The sequence below is a fragment of the Chlorocebus sabaeus genome, chromosome 23, assembly GCF_047675955.1.
Source record: "Chlorocebus sabaeus isolate Y175 chromosome 23, mChlSab1.0.hap1, whole genome shotgun sequence".
NCBI classification, from domain to species: domain Eukaryota; kingdom Metazoa; phylum Chordata; class Mammalia; order Primates; family Cercopithecidae; genus Chlorocebus; species Chlorocebus sabaeus.
In genome coordinates this window covers 54,833,997-54,859,099 of record NC_132926.1, presented here as the reverse complement: position 1 = coordinate 54,859,099, position 25,103 = coordinate 54,833,997, and the positions used below count along the sequence as shown (strand labels likewise).

At 37.3% G+C, this 25,103-nt stretch overlaps 1 protein-coding gene and 1 pseudogene across 2 annotated transcripts in view; one reads left to right on the top strand and one right to left on the bottom strand.

Annotated features, from left to right (window-relative positions):
- MEGF10 (multiple EGF like domains 10) overlaps positions 1-25,103 on the top strand; it is a 380,133-nt gene that overhangs the window by 80,302 nt on the left and 274,728 nt on the right. The window lies entirely within an intron of this gene.
- On the bottom strand, positions 9,640-24,148 carry LOC103244458 (RNA-binding protein 15-like; annotated as a pseudogene).

The following is a 25,103-nucleotide window of genomic DNA, read 5'->3' as shown; positions in this document are numbered from 1 at the left end:
GATTTAGTCTTAAAGTTGGGTAATGTCAGTCTAGCAACTTTGTTCTCTTCAATATTGTGTTGGCTGTTCTAGGTCTTTTGCCTCACTATATAAACTTTAAAATCAGATTGTCAAACTTGCTGGGATTTTGATTGGTATTGCATTGAATCTATAGATCAAGTTGGGAAGATCTGACTTCATTTTTGTTTAATTTGCATTTCTATGAGTACTCATTAAGTAGAATACCTTTTCATGTGCTTCTTAGTCTTTTGGTTTTCTTTCTTGTAAATTACTTAGCCATGTCCTTTGCCCATTTTATTCTGGGATGGCCTATCTTTTTCTAGTTGCTTTGCAGGATTTCTATTCTGTACATTGGTCCCTCGTTAATTTCACATTTTGCAAATATCTTCCACCAATTTTAGTCTGTTAACTCTATTCATCATTTTGTTCATTGACTAGAGTTTCTTAGTTTTACTTTAATCAAATTGATAAATTTTTTACTTTATGGTTTGTATCTTTGGGTTTTGTTTAAAAAGTTCTTTTTTTCTTATAAGTTACAAAGATATTTTCCTACATTTTTCTCCTATTAACTTGATAGTTTTATTTTTACATTTAGAGTTTTAATACCCCTGGTGACCACTTTTGGTCCAAAAATCACTGTATTTTTCTTCATGTACTGATTCAGTTTTCCCAGTACTGACTCCAAAATAATGAATTCTTTCCCATTTGATTTATGGTGCCACCTAAATTGGAAATAAAATAAGAGTCTCTCTAGATCTGACTCTGCGCAGATCTGTGTCTGATGCTGAGCATTCCATCTGGTTGCTTTGGCCTATATGCCTGTTCTTGAGGTCCATACCACACTTTTCTTTTATAACAATGGCTTCATTGTATATCTGATGATGTACTTGTAGAAAAATACTTGTATGGCAAGTTTTTTTCTTAAGTCTTCTTTTTCATCATTTATCTAAATATTTGTGGACATTTGTTCTCCTATAACATTTTAAAATTGTATTTATCAATTCCTCAAAAAATGCAGCTGGCATTTTGATTGGTATTGCATTGAATTTGTAGATCAATTTGGAGAGAATTATCATCTTTATAATATTTAATCATCTCATCCAATAATATGAATTGTCTTTTTATTTGTTAGGTTATCTTTATATTCTTCATTGTAGTTTTATTTTTTCTCCATAGTAGTCTATGTAGTCCTGGTTAAATTAATTCCTAGATACTATATAATTTTAAATTGTGAGTGGTAGTTTATCTTTCAGATTTTCTAACATGTCTTTTGTGATTTTGTAAGTTTTAAGTTTTTACATTAAGTGTTTATCTGGCATCCATGCTGAACTATTTGAATAGTTATAGTAATTGTTTTATTCATTCTTGTGGATTTTTATAGGTAGATGATCATGTTTACCCAAAATCTTGTATTATTTCTTTCAATTTGTACACTTTGTACTTATTTTCTTTATATATTGGTCATGACCTCTAGAGTTACAATAAGCAGTAGTGGTAACTGGGCACTTTCCTATTGTGTCCCCAATCTTAAAAGGAATACACCTAAAGTTTCTCCAGTAAGAATTGTGGGTGGTATTCTGGGAAGATGGCCATATAACTTTGACTCTCTCCATATTGCCTCATAAAAATAGATAGAGGAACAGTAACATCTAAACTAAGGACTCATGACGATATCTAAAATACAACTAGATGACAAGGTATTGTGATGACCCTCTAAATAGTGGGGACAAACCACTGTCATATCCCAGTCCTGTGTATCAGAATCTGAGTAGGACAAAGTGGAGGAAAGGCAACTGAGTTTCTAATGGTCCTATGAATAGGAAAAGCCTCAAATTGCCATGATGTACTCATTGGAAAGCATAGTGAGGCAAGAAGGGAAGAGAAGCTAAAACTGGGGATGGGAGAGGGTAATGTTCTACAAGGTTCAGTTTGTAAGAGAATGCAAGCGTGCTATAATTGCAATAAAGTCTGACTTTTCTGGAGCTACCTGGGTTTATAAACTCTTGAAATTAATAAATAGAAGTTTCCTTTCAAAACAAAACTCCACTCTTAGAAGAAACTGAAGCAAGTATAATATAAATCAAGCTGAACAAACACAGTAGGGACAAAAAGAAAGGGTCTAGATAAAAGTGAAGGAAGCAAAGAAGGTAAATCTCAGAACATGTAGCCACAAAGATACAAAGTTCATTCTAGTTAGAGCACAAAGCACAAAGGTAGTGCTAGCTAGAGGTATAGTCACATCTTATACAAAATTATAAAAAGAAAAGAATAAGGAGCAGAATAACCTCTCTACAGACAGTGAAAGAATGCCAATAAAGATGAAAATAAATTAAAATTTCTACCTAATATTTAAAATGAAGATATAGAAATTTAAAAAATTACAAAACTTAAACAACAACATAAAGCAGAATCAGAGACACTAAAGATGTGGTCATTGAGAAAAAATGCCTTGAAAACAGGGATGACTCAGTAAAGAGTTAGAAATATAAAATTTAAAAATCATTATAGAAATAAAGAAGGCAACTTGATACAACTGATAATGTCTTAAGTAAGTGAAAAGGATGAAAGTTTTGTAAATAAAAAAGACATGAAAAAGGAGAGAATAATGATATAAGAGAAAGAGATAAGCATAGAATGTAGGCAAAGGAGATCCACAGTACAAACAAAAGGAGCCCCTGGAGAAGCCAATGAAAGAGAATATATACTAAATACTATGACTGAAGAAAACTTTTCCAAACTAAAAAACAATTTGAAAGCATATATTGAAAAGATCCACTGTGTTCCTGGGAAAAGTGACTCAGAACAGTTAAAACCAAGATATAGTCTAGTAAAACAATTGAACTTTATTTTTAAAAGGAGAGAAAATAAATCCTTTGGGTATCCAAGACAAAAAAAAAAGTCATTAATAAGGGGAAAGCCAGATTGTCACCAGACTTTATGATAGTAATGTTTTATGCCAGGAGATATGAGAATAATAAATGTAATAATTTCATGGGGGAAAAGGTGAGCCATGAACTTCAAATAAAAGCAAACTGATCAAAAGTAAAGGCTGCTAAGTGCTATCAGCGTACAAGAGAAGTCAAGCGGAAAAAAAATTAGAATATAGAAGACCTAAACAACAACAAATAATACATAGCCATGCACCATTTAATGACAGGGATATAGTTTGAGAAAGACATCATTAGGCAATTTTGTCATGTTGCAAGCATCATAGAGTAAACTTACACAAACCTAGATGGTATAGCTTACTACTTACTCAAGATATATGGTATAGCCTATTGCTCCTGGGCTACAAACATGTTCATGTTCATGTTATTGTACTGAATACTGTAGGCAATTATAATGGCAAGTATTTGTGTATCTAAACATAGAAAAGACACCATAAAAATACAGTATTATAATCTTATGGGACCACTATCAAATAGGCTGTCCACTGTTGACCTAAATGTCATTATGACCTAAATGTTATGCATGTGGTGCATGACTATAATTCTATAGATGCATTGAACCCTGAACACCAAAAGCAGAGACTTCATAATCTCTTTAAATATTTGCGAAACATTCATAAAAATTGACCTTATCTTAAATTACAGAAAAACCTTAATAAATTCTAAAGAAAAGAAATAAAACACATTTTCTGAGCTTGATATAATATCAATTAATAACAAAATATTAAAAGAGCTCTTAAATTTGAAAATTTAAAACATGTTCTTAAAGAATTTGGGGTTTTAAAGGAAAATGTAAAATTCAAAGTTTTGAAAATCATGAAAATGAAAACATATTAGAGCTATGGGATATGATTAAAGCAATTATCAGGAAAATGTTTATAGCATTAAGTGTCTATTGCAGTAATAATTAAAAAATGAGAATACGAGTTAAATACCAAATGCAAACAGCTAGAAAAAGAACAATGTCTTTCAAAATAAAGCAGCGGGAAAATTAATAAAGACAAAAGCAGAAATTAATGAGATAAAATTAAAGCAGTAGAATTAACAAGTACCCCAAAGTTGCCACTAAAAAAATCAGAGAGTAGATACTCATTAGTTAATGTAATGAAGGGAAAAAAAGAGAAAGGACAAATACATAAAATTAGAAATGACAAGAGAGCAATAAGGATGAAAAGGGAAGTTTTTATAATCATAAGGCCATTTTGCCCAAATCTTTGCAAAACAAAGACAGATACTAGGCTGAGCACAGTGGCTCATGCGTGTAACACCAAGTGGGAGAACCACTTGAGGCCAAGAGTTTGAGACCAGCCTGGGCAACATAACGAGACCCTGTTTCTAAAAAAAGTAAAAAAAAAATTAGCTGAGTGTGGTGGCACATGCCTGTGGCCCTAGCTACATAGGAGGCAGAGATGGGAGGATCACTTGAACCTAAAAGTTTAAGGTACAGTGAGCCATGACCTTGCCACTGCACTCTAGCCTGGGTGACAGAGCAAGACCCCGTTTTTTAAACTAATACATATATAATATGTAAATGCATATTATATATATTATATATATAAATTAAATATTATATAAATATCAAAGTGAAGTGGATAATTTTTAAATATAAATATGTTTTCAAAATTGACAGAGATGGAAAGTCTATACTGATCAATATCATAGAAGAAATATAAATATCAAAAAGTAATTAATGAGTTTCCCCACAATAAAAAGCACCAATCTCAGATGTTTGCGTAGGAGAATTCTGTCAAACCTTGAAAATCGTCTCATCATAATACTACTTACATTATTGCTGAGAGTAGAAAATAAAACTTCTGAATTTGCTTTATGAATTGAGTATGACATTGATCTCAAAACTTGAGACAGTTTGCACCAATAAAACAAAAAACAAATCCCACACCAATCTCACTCATGGGCATTGATGCAAACATCTTAAAAGATCAGCAGAGAAAACCCAACAGAATGTTAAAAAAAACCTTACTCATTACTTAGGGGAATTGTATTCCCCTTAGGGGAATATAAAGGTGATTTAATCCACGGAAATAAGTCAATATAATTCATCATATTAATAAAGATGAGAAAAAAGTTACTATTGTATCCATAGATGGAGAAGAGACATTTAATAATGTCATCAGTTATGTTAAAAAGACTTAAAAAAAGAGAGACTTATTGGATATTTCCTCTCATAGTTTCCTGAGGCTGCTGGAACAAATTATCATAAAATTGGTGGCTTAGGCCCGGCGCGGTGGCTCAAGCCTGTAATCCCAGCACTTTGGGAGGCCGAGACGGGTGGATCACGAGGTCAGGAGATCGAGACCATCCTGGCTCACACGGTGAAACCCCGTCTCTACTAAAAAAAATACAAAAATTAGCCGGGCGCGGTGGCGGTGCCTGTAGTCCCAGCTACTCGGGAGGCTGAGGCAGGAGAATGGCGTGAACCCGGGAGGCGGAGCTTGCAGTGAGCTGAGATCCGGCCACTGCACTCCAGCCTGGGCGACAGAGCGAGACTCCGCCTCAAAAAAAAAAAAAAAAAAAAAAAAAAAAAAAAAAAAAAAATTGGTGGCTTAAAATAACAAATCTAGTTTTTCATAGTTTTGGAGACCAGAGGTTTTTTGTTTTTTTTTTTTTTATAAAAAGTAGTTCAAAATGGGTCTCACTGGGCCAAAACAAAGGTGTTGGCCAGTCTGCACTGCCTCTGGAGGCTCCAGGGCAGAATCTGTTTCTCGCCTCTTCCACCTTTTGGCATTCCTTGGCTTGTGGCTGCATCCATCCAGTCTTTGCTACCATGGACACCTTGTCTTTTTCTTCTTTGCATATGTAAAATCTCCCTCTGTCTTCCTCTCATGTGATTGCATTTAGGGCTCTTTCACATAATTGAGGATAATCTTTCCATCTCAAAATCCTTAATTTAATCATGCCTGCAAAGCCTTTGACATATGAGGTAACATTTACAGGTTTTAGGAAATAGGACCTGATATTGGAGGCCATTATTTGGCCTACTACACTTCCTCTATGATAAATATAATTCAGCCCCAAACCTAGCATCTTAATAAGGAGACACTGAAAACTTTCCCACTAAAGTCAGGTACTAGAAAGGGACCAATTTCTACTCTTATATGACATTATTTTGAAGCTATTGACCGTTGTAATTAGATAAGAGAAAGCAACTGGAGGATACAGTAATTGGAAGTGAAGAAATATTTTCAGATGGCATGATTAAATATCTGGAAAATCCAAAATAATTGATAAAAACTTATCTCAAATAAAACAAATAGTAATGTAGCAGCTTACAAAATTAACATTTAAAAATCAATTGCTTTCATAATATGAACAAAAGCCATTACAAAATATAACGGAAGAGGATCCTCTCATTTATGATATAACAAAGAAAGTAAGTGCCAAGTTATAAGCTCAATTATAAGTATCCTAATCCTATATGAGAAAAATACACTTGAAAATTACAAAAGTTGATTGCCACAAATGAAAAAATGTACCTTGTTCTTGGACAGAAAAAGTCAACATCATAAAAAATAACATTCTCCCTGTTTTAATTTATAAACTTGTGAAATACCCAATAAGAATATAATCAGATTTCGTCCCCACAACCCCCAAATAGACAAGCTGATTATAAAATTTACCTGAAAGGACATCAAGCAAGAATAATCAAACACTCTGAAAAAGAAGAGCAATCAAGTGAGAGTGGGAGGAGGGAGGAGTTTCTTTTTTTTTTTTTTCCAATTATTTTGAGAGTTTATTCTTCATCCAAATGTCTAATCAATTCTCTTTAAAAATAAAAGACATATAAAATAAAAGTTTAAAAACATTGCTAAATAAAGTAAATGAATCTGGTTGAAAGCTTTGACAGAATATTTGTAACATCATTGTAATCTTTTCATCATAATTGTATTCATTTATAGCTAGTACTCATCCTATCATTTTATCAATTTTTTTATTTGTTTTTTGAGACGGAGTCTTGCTCTGTCACCCAGGTTGCAGTGCAGTGGCGTGATCTCCTCTCACTGCAAGCTCCGCCTCCCAGGTTCATACCATTCTCCTGCCTCAGCCTCCTGAATAGCTGGGACTACAGGGACCCACCACCACACCTGGCTAAGTTTTTGTATTTTTAGTAGAGACGGGGTTTCACCGTGTTAGCCAGGATGCTCTCGAACTCCTGACCTCGTGATCTGCCCGCCTCAGCCTAAGTGGGAGGAGTTTCTTTTACCAAAAATTAAAATATACCATAAACTCTTTATAATTAACATAATTTGGTATTGACACACAAATAGGCAGACAGACTAATGGTACAAAAATAGAAAAATGAGAAATAAAGTAGAAGTGCATTTGGAAATTTAGTATACAATAAAGACAGCTTCTCAAATCAGTAAAAAAAAAAGATACACTTTAAAAAATAAGTATTTTCAAAAACATAGGAAGGATTGTGGTTACTTTAGAAAGATTAGTACAGTTAAGAAAAATTCCACACAATATGTATCAATGGAATTCAGCTGATCAAACTTAAAATATTATTCCTTGGGGTAGGTAATCGTTCTATTGTGTTGTTCACTTTAAACTAGAGTGATAAAGTTTTTTAATAAGTGGAATTGGGATGTTGTATAGCTGGCGTTGGCCTCGTAAATGTTTAATACACATGTATGTGCATACATATATGTGCATATGTATGTATAGTATAAATTTTACTGATGTAAAGGATGTTTAGCAAGCAGTTTAAAAATAATAATAAAATATACAATTCTTTCTATTACAAATTCTAAGTGATTCATAAATTCTCACAGAATGCTTTTCTTGATTTTTGCTGAACTTTTCTATCCATAACCAATTTATGGTTGTAATTGATAAGTTACATGAATGTCACATAAATTGTCACATGAATGTCAGCTGATATTTTCATTTAACATATCAGATAGAGTAAAATGACAAAGACATTGAATCTTGACTTGTTTATCAATGATGTGACTTCCTTGCTGCATTGGATAATACTTTTTAAATATTGGGAGATTATTTGCCATTTTTTTGTGCTATTCACAATGTAACAGCTACAAATATGATACAATTAAAAATGTTAATAGTATACTTTATTTTTTATTTCAATATGTTTTTGGGGAACAGGTAGTGTTTGGTTACATGAATAAGTCATTTAGTGGTGATTTCTGAGATTTTGGTGCACCCATTACTCATCATTCAAGCAGTATACACTGCACCATATTTGTAGTCTTTTATCCCTCACTCCCTCCCACCCTTTTCCCCCTGAGTCCCCAAAGTCCATTGTGTCATTCTTATGCCTTTGCATCCTCTTAGCTTAGCTCCCACTTATGAGTGGGAGCACATGATGTTTGATTTTCCATTCCTGAGTTACTTCTCTTAGAATAATAGTCTCCAATCTCATCCAGGTTGCTGTGAATGCCATTAATTCATTCCTTTTTATGGCTAAGTAGTATTCCATTTTATACACACACACACACACACACACACACACACACACACATATACATACACACACATACACACACACCACAGTTTCTTTATCCACTTGTTGATTGATAGGCATTTGGGCTGGTTCTATATTTTTGCAATTATGAATTGTGCTGCTATAAACATGTGTGTGCAAGTATCTTTTTCGAATAATGACTTTTTTTCCTCTGGGTAGATAACCAGTAGTGGGATTGCTGGATCAAATGGTGGTTCTACAAGGTCTCCACACTGTTCTCCACACTGTTTCCTGTAGTGGTTGTACTAGTTTTCATTCCCACTAGCAGTGTAGAAGTGTTCCCTTTTCACCGCATCCACGCCAGCATCTATTTTTTTTTTATTATGGCCATTCTTGTGGTAGTAAGGTGGTAGTGCATTGTGGTTTTGATTTGCATTTCCCTGATTATTAGTGACATTGAGCACTTTTTCTTATGTTTGTTGGCCGTTTGTATATCTTGTTTTGAGAACTGTCTATTCATGTCCTTAGCCCACTTTTTGATGGGATTGTTTTTTTCTTGCTAATTTGTTTGAGTTCCTTGTAGATTCTGGATATTAGTCCTTTGTCAGATGTATAGATTGTGAAGATTTTCTCCCACTCTGTAGGTTGTCTGTTTATTCTGCTGACTGTTTCTTTTGCTATACAAAAAGAGGTAAGCTCTTTAGTTTAAGTCCCACCTATTTATCTTTGTTTTTGTTGCGTTTGCATTTGGGTTATTGGTCATGAAATCTTTGCCTAAGCCAACGTTTAGAAGTGTTTTTCTGATGTTATTGTCTAGAATTTTTATGGTTTCAGGTCTCAGATTTAAGTTCTTGATCCATCTTGAGTTGATTTTGTATAGGGTGAGAGATGAGGAACCTGTTTCATTCTCTTACATGTAGCTTGCCAATTATCCCAGCACCATTTGTTGAATCAGGTGTCCTTTCCCCATTTTATGTTTTTGTTTGCTTTGTCAAAGATCAGTTGGCTGTGAGTATTTGGCTTCATTTTGGGTTCTCTAGTCTGTTCCATTGGTCTATGTGCCTACTTTTTTTTCTTCAAAAGAAACAATTTATTTAGAATAAAACAAAAGCAGCTCAAGTGTGAGTACATGTTTGAGAGACAGCTACTCTTAAGCTGTGTGAGCCATAAAAAAAGGTTTTTTTTTTTTTTTTTTTTTTTTTTAACTCTTCTAGAAATCTTACATACATAGCACAAAGCAAAGAGGTCATTTTTTCCCCCCACTTCAAACACCTGATACAAAACTTTAAGCTGCCATTTTAGTAAAATGCACAAATACTAAACAGATTACCTTTCTTCCATCAGAGGCCCACGTAAATTCCACATAAGCCACAATTTCTCTTCAAAAAGGTCCATTAGAGCTTTGAATTCCACATCTTCATCCGCTGTTCAACCAGTTTTGCATGGACAATAATCATGACCAGGTAATCTTCTTCAGATGTAGCCAGTGCCTTGGCAGCGAATCCAGGAATTGTTGGGAGAGCTCACAAGGTGTGAAGGCATGAAGGACCCCGGTGTTTTCCTTGTCTTTGTTGTGCCCCCCTCCCAAGGCTGATCACCTTGGGTACCTGCTTTTGCTTTAAATAGGACACAAGGCACCTAAGCAGTCTCTGAGTAGAAGTGGCAGTGTCCGAGGAAGAGGAGGACCGGCTGTCAGAACTTCCAGGCACAACCAGAAGAATGGCAAAACCATTAGGTCTTGCTACTTTGATGCATCGAGTTACTTCATCCAACTTGGGCTGGTCCAAATGAAGACACTGAGTGATCCTGAGCTAGGCCAGTTTGGTCCTCCACAAGAAGACTGCTAGCCACTTGGAGGTCACTCTGCAACAGCTGCATGTTGGAATGTTGGAAGGAAAGTTGCTGTTCTTCAGTAGAAGCATGCCCTCCCAGGTCAAACAGAGTTTGGAAGGGGTTATGCCACGGGGGCTGTCCCTGCATCCTGTTTCTGGAAAGGGGACTTCAGCTTCCAGGAAGCAGTGTTGGTGCTAGATGCACTCCCATCAGTGTGGTCTTGTTTTTTTCAGAGGGCTTTCCCGTCAGTGGGAGCAGTTGTATGGTGCTTCCTATCCATTCAGCTGAGCCAGAATTTTTATGGTCTCACTTGTCACTCTGGCTCTTCTCCAAACTACTTCATCTGTCTCTGATTGGAGAGGACCTTTCCAAGAGAAGACGGGAAGATGGATCATTGTCACTGTTGTAAGGATCCTGGCTACTGCTCAATTCTGGACTGTGGTCAGGGGAAGGAGCGCAGTGACGTTTTCGTGGGCAGTCACTCTCAGGAGACCTAGCCAGATGCTGTCCTCTGCTCTCCCCAGGCAGCTTTCGCTTACCAGGCTGGTTTCTATTGCTGGGCAGATCTTAATCACCTCTGTCCCTGTCCAACGACCAACCATCCCGCCTGTGATCCAGGCTATCCAGTGGCTCGTAAGCAGGCACAGCAGTAGCTGCAGTCCCAGTGCTGCCTTCTCCAATTGGGGTTGGAGGTGGCACCCAATTGGAGTCAGGATAAAGGTCTCTATCACAATCTCTGTATAATAAGGGTGGTGTCCTATCCTAAGCACCCCTCAAAGGGTCAAGGGACTGATGTCCAAAAGCATCTGTCATCAGCTCATAATGAGTCAAGGGCAGAGGCTGCATATACTGCTGCTGGTAACGACATTTGGTGTCTGCAAAGTCTAAGGTGTTGATCTGGGCCACCAAGTGGGAAGCCCCGCATATGGGTCCAGGCAGCATGCACTGCATCCAGGCTTTCTTACTGGATATACACCCAACTATCACCTTTCTGTAGTCTGTGGGGTGTATGGTGCCAAGTTGGTCAAACTCTCATGCCAGGGCAGCAAGAGGCATCCAAGGTTTCAGGCCACCCACCGAGAGGTGGGTGGTGTGTGTAGCTTTACCATAACCAATTTTGATAGGATTCCAAATTATAATTTTGCTGAACATTGATAATTTGGGACATATCTAGGTTCTCAAATTTGAGAAAGCCATAATTACTAGTCTGGCCAAGAGAAGGGCTCTTGATGTCTACTTCTGTGATGACTCCAAAGCAATCAAACACCCTTCTTAGGTCACTCTGTTACAGTGGTGTCTAGGTTGCCCAAGAAAAGTGTCTGGTTAGTTCTGTGATGATCCTCGGGTGACATCTCATCCACTTTTCTGAAAGGAGCAGCATCTGCTCCAGCTCCCTCCCTTGGTTTAAGACTGTATGCTGGGTGCACTCTCTCATAGAATGAATAGTCTCGTTTTGTCTCCAGTCTCCAGGCAATGGTGGTGGAGGTGGAGGGGTTAGGTGGCCATGAGCCATCTGTTGCAGCCTAGTCTCTGCTGCGCCACCAGGGGAAAGTGATCTCTGGTCCCCACCACCTCCAAGGGAGTGCGGGTGACCACCTACAGAGGCTCCCACCACGCTGGCTGATGGAGGATAAATCTTTGTCTAAAGGGGAGCAGTTGCTGCGCCGGTTCACATGCACCGCTTCTGTCTTCAGAGGCGGGTCAGAGAGCACCAGGCTGCCTCTGAGTGCTTGGCCGCCCATGCGTCCTCTGGGTGTGGGAAGTTTGCAAAGGCTACCAGCTCATCTCCGCTGCCAGAAACTGATAGGTGATTGATTTTGACCCTTACATCCCTGAAGCCTTTGAACTCATGAAACAGGCCGTCCTCCACTGTTTCCTCACTCAGCTGGGACAGGAGCTGAGGAGGCGGCCCCAGAGGAAAGTGACTCCACCCCTCCACCCAGGGAGCTGCTGACCAACTCGCCCCTGCCCGAGTAATTTTTGGTGCTGAGAAGCTGTAACTATGCAAGTGGCCACTGTAGCTGCCCCCACCGGTGTCACACTCGCGACTGCCGCCTCAGCTGCTAGACTTGTCCAGGTGGAGACTCTGCTGCCACTATTGGTCTTTCCACTGCTGCTCTCATTGGCCTATGTGCCTATTTTTATACCAGTACCATGCTGTTTTGGTGACTGTGGCTTTATAGTATAGTTTGAAGTCAGATAATGTGATGCCTCCAGATTTGTTTCTTTCAGCAGTGTTTTGTAGTTTTCCTTGTAGAGGTCTTTCATCTCCTTTGTTAAGTATATTCCAAAGTGTTATTTATTATTATTATTTTTTATTTTTTGCAGCTATTGTAAAAGGGGTTGAGTTCTTGATTTGATTCTCAGTTTGGTTGTTGTTGGTGTATAGCAGAGCCACTGATTTGTGTACATTAATTTTGTATCCTGAAACTGCTGAATTCATTTATCAGTTCTAGGAGCTTTCTGTTAGAGTCTTTAGGGCTTTCTAGGTATACTATCATATCATCAGCAAACAGCAACAGTTTGACTTCCTCTTCACCAGTTTGGATGCCCTTTATTTCTTTCTCTTGTCTGATTGCTCTGGCTAGGACTTCCAGTACTATGTTGAATAGAAATGGTGAGAGTGGACATCCTTGTCTTATTCCAGTTCTCAGGGGGAATGCTGTCAACTTTTCCCCATTCAGTATTATGTCAGCTGTGGGTTTGTCATAGATAGCTTTTATTACATTAAGGTATGTCCCTTCCATGCTGTTTTTGCTGAGGGTTTTAATCATAAAGAAATGCTAGATTTTGTCAAATGCTTTTACTGCATTGATTGAGATGATAATGTGATTTTTGGTTTTAATTCTGTTTATGTAGTGTATCACATTTATTGACTTGCAAATGTCAAACCATTCCTGGTATGAAACCCACTTGATCATGGTGGATTATCTTTTTAATATGCTGATGGATTTCGCTAGCTAATAGTTTGTTAAGGATTTTTCCATTTATATTCATCAGGAATATTGGTCTGTAGTTTTCTTTTTTTGCTATGTCCTTTCCTGGTTTTGGTATTAGGTTGATACTGGCTTCATAGAATGACTTAAGGAGGATTCCCTGTTTCTCTATCTTATAGAATAAAGTCAATAGGATTGGTACAAATTCTTTGAATATCTGAAATAATTCAGCTGTAAATCCGTTTGATGCTGGACTTTTTTTGTTGGCGATTTTTTAAATTACCATTTCAATCTTGCTGCTTGTTATTGATTTGTTCAGAGTCTCTATTTCTTCCTCTTTTAATCTAGGGGGATTGTATATTTCCAGGAATTTATCCATCTCTTCTAGGTTTTCTAGTTTATGTGTGTAAAGGTGTTCATAGTAGCCTTGCATAATCTTTTGCTTTTCTTTGGTATCAATAGTAATATCTCCTGTTTCATTTCTAATTGAGTTTATTTGAATATTCTCTCTTCTTTTCTTGATTAATCTCACTAGTGGTCTATCAATTTTATGTATCTTTTCAAAGAACCAGGTTTTTGTTTCATTTATCTTATGTATTTTTTGGTTTCAATTTCATTTAATTCTGCTCTGACCTTTGTTATTTATTTTCTTATGCAGGATTTGGGTTTGGTTCGTTCTTGTTTCTCTAGTTTCTTGAGGTGTGACCTTAGATTGTCTATTTGTGCTCTTTCAGACTTTTTGATGTAGACATTTAATGCTATGAATTTTCCTCTTAGCAAGGTCTTTGCTGTATTCCAGAGGTTTTGACAGGTTGTGAAACTATTATCATTCAGTTCAAACAATTTTTAAATTTTCCTCTTGATTTTATTGTTGACCCAGTGATCATTCAGGAGCAGGTTATTTAATATCCATGTATTTGCATGGTTTTGAGGGTCCCTTTTGGAGTTGATTTCCAATTTTGTTCCACTGTGGTCTGAGAGAGTACTTGATATAATTTCAGTTTTCTTAAATGTATTAAGATTTGTTTTATGGCCTATCATATGGTCTAACATGGAGAATGTTCCATGTGCTGATGAATATAATGTATATTCTACAATTGTTGGGCAGAATGTTCTGTAAATATCTGTTAAGTTCATTTGTTTTAGGGTATAGTTTAAATCCATTTTTTCCTTGTTGACTTTCTGTCTTGATGCCCTGTCTAGTGCTGTCAGTGGAGTATGGAAGTCCCCCACTAATATTGTGTTGCTGTCTATCTCATTTCTTAGGCCTAGTAGTAATTGTTTTATAAATTTCGGAGCTCCAGTGTTAGGTGGATATATATTTAGAATTGTGATACCTTCCTGTTGGATAAATCCTTTCATCATTATATAATGTCCCTCTTTATTTTTTTCACTGCCATTGCTTTAAAGTTCATTTTGCCTGATATAAGAATAGCTACTCCTGCTTGCTTTTGATGTCCATTTGCATGAAATGTCTATTTCCATCCCTTTACCTTAACCTTATGTGAGTCCTTATGTGTTAGATGAGTCTCTTAAAGACAGCAGTTACTTGGTTGGTGAATTTTTATCTGTTCTGCCATTCTGTGTTTTTTAACTGGAGCATTTAGGCCATTTTCATTCAACGTTAGTATTGAGATGTGAGGTACTGTTCTATTATTCGTGGTGCTATTTGTTGTTTGTTGCCTGAATACCTTTTTTTTTTTTTTAAATTATGTTTTTGTTTTATAGGCCTTGTGAGAGTTATGCTTGAAGGATGTTCTATTTTAGTGTATTTCGAGGCTTTGTTTCAAGATTTAGAGTTCCTTTAGCCATTCTTATAGTGTTGGCTTGGTACTGGTGAATTCTCTCAGCATTTGTTTGTCAGAAAAAGATTGCATCTTTCCTTCACTTACGAAGCTTAGTTCTGCTGGATACAAAACTCTTGGCTGATAATGGCTTTGTTTAAGGAGTCTGAAGATAGGGCCCCAATCTCTTCTAGCTTGTAGGATTTCTGCTGAGAAATCTGCTGTTAATCTGCTAGGTTTTCCTTTAGAGGTTGCCTGGTGCTTTGCCTCACACCTCTTAAGATTCTTTCCTTCGTCTTGACTTTAGGTAACCTGATAACTATGTGCCTACATGATTATCTTTTTGCAATAAATTTCTCAGGTGTTCTTTGAGCTTCTTGTATTTGGATATCTAGGTTTCTAGCAAGGTCAGGAAAGTTTTCCTTGATTATTCCCTTAAATATGTTTTCTAAACTTAGATTTCTCTTCTTCCTCAGGAACACCAATTAATCTTAGGTTTGGTCATTTAACATAATCCCAAATTTCTTGGAGGGTTTGTCCATATTTTTAAAAATTATTTTTTATTTGTGTTTGTTGGATTGGGTTAATTTGAAAACCTTGTCTTTGAGCTCTGAAGTTCTTTCTTCTGCTTGTCTGATTCTATTGCTGAGACTTTCCAGTGCATTTTGCATTTCTCTAAGTGTGTCCTTGACTTCCAGAAGTTGTGATTGTTTTTTATCTATGCTATGGATTTCACCGAAGGCTAGAGCTTGTATGCCAAAGAAAGCAAAAGGATCCTTGACAACAATTATTAATCCTATTAGTACTAGATTGAAGGCTGTCAGGAAAGATGCTATGTGTCTATATATTGGTTGAGGGAGGTAATTCTCTCCTTTGGTGTGATGTCTGGGTACCGCTGACTAATAACCCACATGTGCTCCTCAAACACCCACCTATAACTTTAGGAAACACAAATCTGGAACTTGAGCAGTGGCCTTGTGGTGTATTGCATGTTTAATCTCTTGCTGGGCACACTGCCCAGATTGGGCACCACTGCCAACACCACCACCAGGAGAAGCAGCAGAAACCTCATCTTAATTGAGCTGGCTGCTTCAGCTGTCCTCATACTGAGACTGCCTATGATACATTTTAAAAATTAATCTACGCTGCTAACATTTTCTCCATTATTTTTTAAAGTCTAGACCAGAGTTTTCTGTAAGGGCCAGATAGGAAATATTTTATGCTTTTTGGTCCATATGGTATCTGTGCCGCTATTCAACTGCCATGAAAGCATAAAAGCAGCTATGGATGATAGTGAACAAAGACCTGTGGCTGTCTTCCAATAAAACTTTATTTACACAAACAGTTGGCAGATTGGATTTGGCCTACTGGCCATTGTGATCCTTATTCTACACAATCAACAAAATAAAAAATTAGGCCCTGATTTTAGCATCACTAACTTTGTGATGTAAATGCTCCCACCATAGCCAATTTCATGCTATAGTAGGGCGTCATGAAGTAAAGACTTGGGAAAAGATGCATAGCAGCATTCCATGCTTATAGTATTTCCATTGTATGGACATGATAGATATAAATAACCTCAGAAGTCTTGATAGTAGTAAAATGTATCAAAGTAATAGGAATGATAAGTTGTGAATATTTATTAGCTTCATTTTTAACATGATTTATTTCATTTTAAGTTGATATGATTTATTTTGTAGTAATGGCTGTGTTTAACAATCAGCTCACAAAATCCCTGAGAATTTAACAATTGGCGCTTGTGAGCTGTGTGTAATCACATGGGAATAGAGAATATCAGACCTATTATTTATAGCACATACTGGAATAAATTTCAAATGACTCTAAGAGATAAATGTAAAAATAAAATGAAATCACTCAAGTTCTAGAGAAGGTAGGATGAAGCCTTCTATAATCTGTGAGTGGGGAGAAGTTTCTAAACTATGGCTAAAATTCAGAAGCAATAAGGAAAAGGAGATTATATTAGCTTTATAAAATGAATTGAAAATTCTTTTTTTTTCTTTTGCATTTTCTGGAATAATTTATAAAACAGGAATTAGTTTTTGAAAGTTTGATAGAGGCCAGACAAGGTGGCTTATGCCTGTATGTAGTCCCAGCTACTCCAGAGGCTATGGTAGGAAGATCCTTTGAGCCCAGAAGTTCAAGATTGCAGTGAGCTACAGTCATGCCACTACACTCCAGCCTGGGTGACAGAGTGAGACCCTGTCTCAAAACAACAACAGCAATAACAAAAACCAAGTTTGATAGAGTTTACTTTAAAAGCATGCAGGCAGGCCTAGAGATCTTTGGCTTGGAAATTTAACTACCAGTTAAATTTCTTTAATCCCTGTGAGTCTATTTTAAGTTTCCTTTTTCTTCTTGGGTTAGTTTAGCATTTTATATATATTCTAGGAATTTATCTATTTTATCTCTTTGAAAACCTGTAATTATTTTCCTATCTTTATTTTTTGATCAGTGTTTTATTTACCTTTTTTGTCTCCTTTTATCCTTATTCACTTTTATCAAAAGTTTATCTTGGTACTCTTTTCAAAAATAGAGCTTTTTAGTTTTGTAAATCTCTTCTACTTAAAACATGTATTATATTGTTTCCTTTATTATATCTTTTTTCTTCTTTGGTTTTGCTTTGATGTTCTTTTTTATAACTTCTTGAGTTGGATGCTTAGCATACTTTGTTTCAACTTTTATTGTTTCTTCATAAACGTATTTAAAAGTATAAATGTTCTTTCTAAATAATATTTTAGTTATGTACCATATATTTTGTATTTCCAAGTTCATTCAATTCTAGGTACTCAGTTTGATTATAATTTCATTTTTAACCTGTGAGTTATTTAGCAATGTGTTACCTTCAAAATTTGAGACATTTGTAAAAATTTTATATTATTAATTTCTTGTATTATCTCATGTTTAGAAGATAAAATCTGCATGAAGGCTGGGTGCAGTGGCTCATGCCTGTAATCCCAGAATTTTGGGAAGCAGAGTAGGGAGGATCCCTTGAGCCTAGGAGTTTGAGACCAGACTGCGCACATAGCAAGGCCCTGTATCTACAAAAAAATTTTTGAAAAATAGTTGCAGGGGTTGGGGATGATGTGCACCTGTAGTAGTTCCAGCTATTCAGAAGACTGAGGTGGGAGGGATGGCTTGAGCCCAGGAGTTAGAGGTTGCAATGATCTATGATCATGTCCCTGCACTCCAGCCTGTGTGACAGAGTTAGATCTTGTTTCAGTAAAAAAATCTGCATAATATTGTCCCTGGGTTTATTGGAACTTTCTGTAAGCCTAGTCTACTAGTGAAAATATGTGCATGATTCTAAAAATACATACGTGCTATTTGTTGCATAAACTGTTGTAGCATATATTTGTGTATATATATAAAATCATACCATTGGAACATACATATTAAAGATCTGAACAATATAATTAATAGTATGAGTCTATTAATTATAATTTTTAGATAAAAATCTGTTTAATTTTTGCTTAGTACTTTTTTTTCTCATTAAACTTTGTTTTAATGTGTCCTAAAATTCTGTAAGAGATCTGTGGTCAAGTTGTTTCCATTAAAAAGTACTAATTTTAAAAACTAGTAACTTAAAACTGCCCCACACACACACACACACACACACACACCCCAAAGGGGTCCACAAAACATTCTCCTTTCCTTCTGAAGGTTTTATGATGCATTACTTTCATTAACCAGTCTTTTACTATTAAACTTAAATGGCCAATTGAAACAAATAGTTCTGAGACCAGTCTTTCACCACTGATTAAGACTGAGGTTGCAGGTATTAGGGGTATTATTCATTTGGGCTTTCTGGGCAGACTTGGTCACCTTGCCAGCTACAGCAGCCTTCTTGTGCACTGCTTTGATGACACCCATGACAACTGTCTGTCTTGTGTCATGTACAGCAAAGCAGTGCAGAGGTGGATAGTCTGAGAGGCTCTCAACATACTGCTTAGGACATTTCTGATAGTCGGGTGTTAAAAAAAACTCCCAATGATTTATCTGTTTCTGTACTTTGTCAGTTAGTGTAACCTATTATTAGGTGCATATGTATATTTGCAATGGTTATATCTTCTCACTGTTATTTTATTTACCCCCCCCCACCTTAAATTCTCTTTTGTCAGCTATCATGATTGAGATTCTGGGTTTCTTTAGGTTTCTGTTTATTTTTTTTGTCTTTTACTCTTTCATTTTCAAACTTGTTATGTCTTTTGGTTTTAAGAATGTTTCTCATAGAAAACATATTTTTGGATTTCATTTTTATTTCTTAATACCATAGAGAGTATTTATCTTTTTATTTGTGAATTAAAACGATTTATATTTGTTGTAGTTTTTATTATATTAAGAATTATTTATTCCATATTTTATATTTTCAATTTACTCCACTTTCTTTTGTTTTCTACTGGCTTGAATATTATATATTCTATTTTTGTTTCATTATGGCTAGCCTGAAGGCCCTTACTCATGTTTATTTATTCCTGTTAATTTCTTAAATTTATCAATATCTGTATATTCCTCCTAACTGGACAATTTAGTGGACTCATGTATATATATTAGTTATTGTTCATATTTATATATATGAATGCATATATATGAACTCACAGAAATGTATCCTAATGGATCTGCTTCTCTGAATGAACCCTGTTATACCCAGATTCAGAAAGAGAGAAAAATAAGCGATAGGAAAAAGCTTAAACCTGGAAACATCAGAATAGAATTTAAGAACATCAAAGTTAATTAAGGAAATAATTCAAAAAACTTCCAGAGATAGTGAAGAGATCAGCAATTAGAACAAAAATAAGATTTGAACAGTACACAGAAGATGACAAAAGGGAAAAAATGTTTTTTAGATATCAAAGGAAAGGTCAGGCACAGTGGCTCATGCCTGTAATCCCAGCACATTGGGAGGTGGAGGCAAGTGAATCGCTTGAGCCCAGGAGTTCCAGACCAGCCTGGGCAACATGGCAAAACCCTGTCTCTACAAAAAATATAAAAATTAGCCAGGCATGGTGGTGCATTCCTATAGTACCAGCTACTTGGGAAGCTGAGGTGGGAGGATCACCTTAGCCCTGAGGAGGTAGAGGCTGCAGTGAGCCGTGATCGTGTGACTGCACTCCAGCCTGAGTAACAGAGTGGGATCCTGTCTCAAAGGAAAATAAATTTGAACCTAAAAGTATATATCCAGACAAATTGTCTTTCAAATGTGATGGCCTGATATATATACTTTAGATAAGACCAAGAATGAAGTTTTGCCACACAAAGACACATACTAAAAACATGTTTGAAGCAATCCTCAATATTTAGGAAATATGGTAAAGGTGATAAAATTCCTTGGAAAAGTTTGTATATCCTCAGTAAAGTGAGAAAAAAAAAAAAACAACGAAACTTACTATTTATCCAGAACAACTTCTAATTAAAATTTGAGACAATATCAATATGATAGGAATGGTGAATGGGAATATATACATCGCAGGGATTTGACCTAATGAAATTGTAAGAACTGGTCAAGCAACCTCTGTAAGAAGATTATCTGAACTTCCAATGCTAGAGCTTTGAAACTACAGAACTGGCAGTTGGGAAGAGGAGATGAAGTAAAGTGGAGGTGAGTAAGAACAAGCTGGAACCCACAAACTGAAGCCCGTGAGGACACACTACAATTTGTATTAGTGATTATTGCCTTTAACCTTGATTGTGTGTGTGTGTTTATTGCAGAAACCAGAGTCCTGCATCACAATTGCCAAGCACGCACCTGGCCCAGGAGTCAGAGAAGCTTAGTGGGGAAGGTAGAGCAACTGGAGGCTCCACTGATGCTTCCCACAAAGAAGGAGAGCTGGCAGACAAGGGCTAATGCCCAGCAAACCTTTCACAGGGTTCTCTCTTGTGGCCCACCCTAATTAGAAATATACAGGAAAGGGAATTTTAGGAAGCACAGTTCAGTCTAGTCACGTTGACACATTACAAAGCCACTGCTCACAAGTATTTGCACCCTCCTTCCACCCTCCACATCTCCTAGCTTTCTTTCACATTTCCTGTCTCTTCACACTTTCTTGCTGACCTCTAAGAGAGCTTCTCTATCTGTTCTTCCAACTCACTGCTTTATTCATCACCTTTATCCATTTTGCTATATACCTTATTCATTGTTTTATTTACTTCAACTGTTATATATCCCATCCTTAATATTCAACTTGGCCCTTTTTTATGTTTTCTTATTCTTGCTTCATATTGCTGATTATCAGCCTTAACCTCTTAATATATTTATCATCGCTACATTAATTTCTTGGTCCACCTCTTCTTGTAATGCTAATTTAGATGGCTTATGTTGTTGAGTTTGTTTTCTTTCTTATGTGATAGCTGTATTCTTTATATGGCTTTTTGATTATGTTGTCTTGAAAACTCTTCCTCTTGAAATATCAGTTACTAGCCATGGCTATGTGTTGGAAAAGGGCTAAATCCCAGCCTGCAGTTTATGTACCTGCAGATGAATTAAAGCTTTAGAAACTGCCCAGGGGATGAAACCTCGGGGTCTGCAGAACTGATGGTGATTATCCCAATTTTCCCACCACCACCAAATCATGTTGAGAGGTGAAGCCGGCTGGGCTTCTGGGTCAGGTGGGGACTTGGAGAACTTTTTTGTCTAGCTAAAGGATTGTAAATGCACCAGTCAATGCTCTGTGTCTAGCTAAAGGTTTGTAAACGCACCAATTACCACTCTGTAAAAGCGTACCAATCAGCACTCTGTAAAATGGACCAATCAGCAGGACATGGGCAGGGCCAAATAAGGGAATAAAAGCTGGCCACCCCAGCCAGAGGTGGCAACCTGGGTCCCCTTCCAGCTGTGGAAGGCTTGTTCTTTTGGCCTTCCCAATAAATCTTGCTGCTGCTCTCTCTTTGGGTCTGCACTACCTTTATGAGCTGTAACACTCACCACTGAGGTCTACACCTTCACTCCTGAAGCCAGCAAGACCACGAACCTACCCGGAGGAACGAAGGACTCTGGATGCACCACCTTTAAGAGCTCTAACACTCACTGCAAAGGTCTGTGGCTTCACTCCTGAAATCAGCGAGACCACAAACCCACCAGGAAGAACGAACAACTCCGGACGCGCCACCTTTAAGAGCTGTAACACTCACGGGGAAGGTCTGCAGCTTCCCTCCTCAGGTTAGCGAGACCACGAACCCACCAGAAGGAAGAAACTCTGGACATATCTGAACATCTGAAGGAACAAACTCCGGACACACCATCTTTAAGAACTGTAATACTTACCGCGAGGGTCCACAGCTTCATTCTTGAAGCCAGCGAGACCAAGAACCCACCGGAAGGAACCAATTTCGGGCACAATGTCTCTAGTCCATGTTTCACATTTAAACTCTATAAGCAGTCTGCATAGATTTCATTCACGTTCCATGGGGGTTTGAAATGAGAGTAGTACAGCAGTGAATGCCCAGGATACTGGTTGGCAAACACCTGCTTTTCATTCCCTCGTCTTCCTGCAGGGCTTTGGTACCACACTTGGAGTACCCTCCTGACACCTGTAGCTTAGGCTGCTGGTGCCAATCTCTGTGGTGACTGGGCAGGCCGTGATGGTCCACGTGGCAGAACAGAAACAGAAACGCTGTTCCCCTTTGACCTCCTTCTAGTACCTACCTCTGGCTACCTTTCCCCCAGGCTGAAGCAATTCTCTCTTTTCCCTCCCCCAACGTATAACAATCCCAAGTCTTCAGACTCCCCCGGGGCCTTCTCACAGTGTTTTATTTTATTTTATGATTTGTTATTAGTTTCTCATATCTGTTTCCCTCTGGCTTCTATAGTTTCTCTAGGGTTGATTTTCAGAAGCAGCCAGTGGCCAATGTAGTTTTTCATCTTGACAGGATGAGAGAGTGGTTTATAGAATGAGCAGGTGTATCATAGAAAGGAAAGAAACAGACAGGAGATGGATGAGTCTTAGGGAGGGAAAGGCTATGAAGGTACAGCAAGAGATACTGTTCTCTACATTTACTTTTTATTTTAATTAATTGTGTGTGTGTGCGCGCATGTGTGTGTGCATGTATGCATGTGTGTACATATACTTTAAAAGTGAAATAATACTGTCAGGCTTATAATAAAAATAACAGTCCTAATCCGTCTCTACTCCACAATTCTGCTCCCTTAAGGTAAAATTTTTCAAGTTTTATTTTTACTTTTTTTTTTTCTGGTATTTGCCTGCACATTCTAAATAAATGCTTTTATTATTATTTCTTGATTTTAAAATGTTGGCTATTTTCTTTGGCTTCCTCGCATGGAGAATGAGGAGCTAGCCCAGGTGATCACTATGTTGGCCTTCCCACACATTCTCTTCCCCTCCTTTCTTCATTTCTTCAGTTCCAATATAGTTGAACAATATATGTTCTTCATTCTTCCAATATAGTTCCAATATAGTTGTTTTCATTATCAGCACTTCATGTTTGTACCGTTGTGTCCATGTGAATACAATTCACACCTTAGACATGTAGTACACTAAGATTATATTCCTTTTCTTATATAACATTTGATTTTCTTGGGATTAATACTTGCCTTCCTCCAGTTCCCCAAGTTGTTCAACGAATCACGTGCCTATCTTAATTCTCTGACAGTTATAGGATACTTTCAACAGAATTGAACACATCAGGCAATCTCTCCGATTCCTCCTCAACCGCCGTGCGGGCTCTAACTTCCTGCTCCATGCTGGATTGTGTTCACACCTTCCCTTCATCAGGATCTTGGGAATTTCCTTTGCCTACCTCCTTTTGTTAGATTTCCAATTACATAATTTTGTATCTCCCTCTTTCTTGATTCATTCTCATGTTTGGTGAAGAAACTAGTATCTTCTAATAGCGTCCTAAGAGAGTCCATAAGAGGTAAAATTTATGTCTATGCATAGTGGTCAGTTGTTATTCAGGCTGACTCCAGATTCTGAACATTGTTTTAGCAGTTTCCCAATTATAAATTCTGCATTCTCAACAAAGAAGATTTTTCAGGTCATTTTCCAGTTGTGAGATTGCAAACATGTGGTTTTGATTCCACCAGTCAACTGCATCTGTGCCAGATTCAAAATCTGGGTCCAGAACTGAATTATTTGGGAAAAAGGCAGGGTCTGAGGTTCTTACTTTGCTGATGCAGTCCTGGGCCCGACAGTACAGCAAGACTCTGGAGTCTAAATGTGCGACCATAGCACCTGATTTGTCAACCTCCTGGTGATGGCAGAGGCCATAGGTTGGAACTGGCACTGGTGGCAGTAGCCTCCTGGTTTGATGGCTTGTTTGAGCAGGGTTGTGCTGTGGAGCTGGGTGTCACAACTGGAAGCACAGTCCGTTTCCTTCCCTCAGTCTTGAGCTCTCACTATATGTCATAACTAGTCCTTTTGGCTTAAACTGGCTACAGTAATTTCTGCCTTGCTAAACTAACTTGGCCAATATATCCCTTGTATGCCTAAAGATGTCCTTGTCCTTCTGTAAGACATAAATTTGGTCAGGTATATAATTCTAATTTGGAAACCATTTTCTTCAAAAATTAGAAAGCATTTCTCCAATGTCTCTGGCTTCTAGTGTTGGTGCTGAGAAGTCCAAAGCCATTCCATTTTGAGACCATGTATATGATTTGCTTCTTCTCTCTAAAGCTTTTCTGTTTTATCGCAAAGTAGTATTTATTCTTAATTTTTTTGTTTTTATATAATCATATTTTATTTACGTGTTATTAGTTTTTACAGACAGGGCTTCACTCTGTTGCCCAGGCTGGAGTGCAGTAGCACAATCATAGCTCACTGCAGCCTCAGATTCCTGTATGCAAGAGATCCTCCCACTTCAGCCTCCTGAGTAGCTGGGACTCTGTGCCCAGCTAATTTTTAAAATTTCTGATAGAGATGGAGTCTCGCTTTTTTGGCCAGGCTGGTCTTGAACTCCTGGCTTCAAGTGATCCCCCTGCCTTGGCCTCCCAAAGTGCTGGGATGACAAGTGTAAACCACTGTGCCTGGCAAAAGGTCATATTTTAAAGAGTCAAAGAGTTCTGTTGTCTTATGAAAACCAGCTTGTGTTTCCTCACTGCACCCCTCCCCATTTCCTTATCATCGGAAACAACCACTTTCACCACAGTGTATATTAACAACATAATTAAATGTATTTTTGTGCA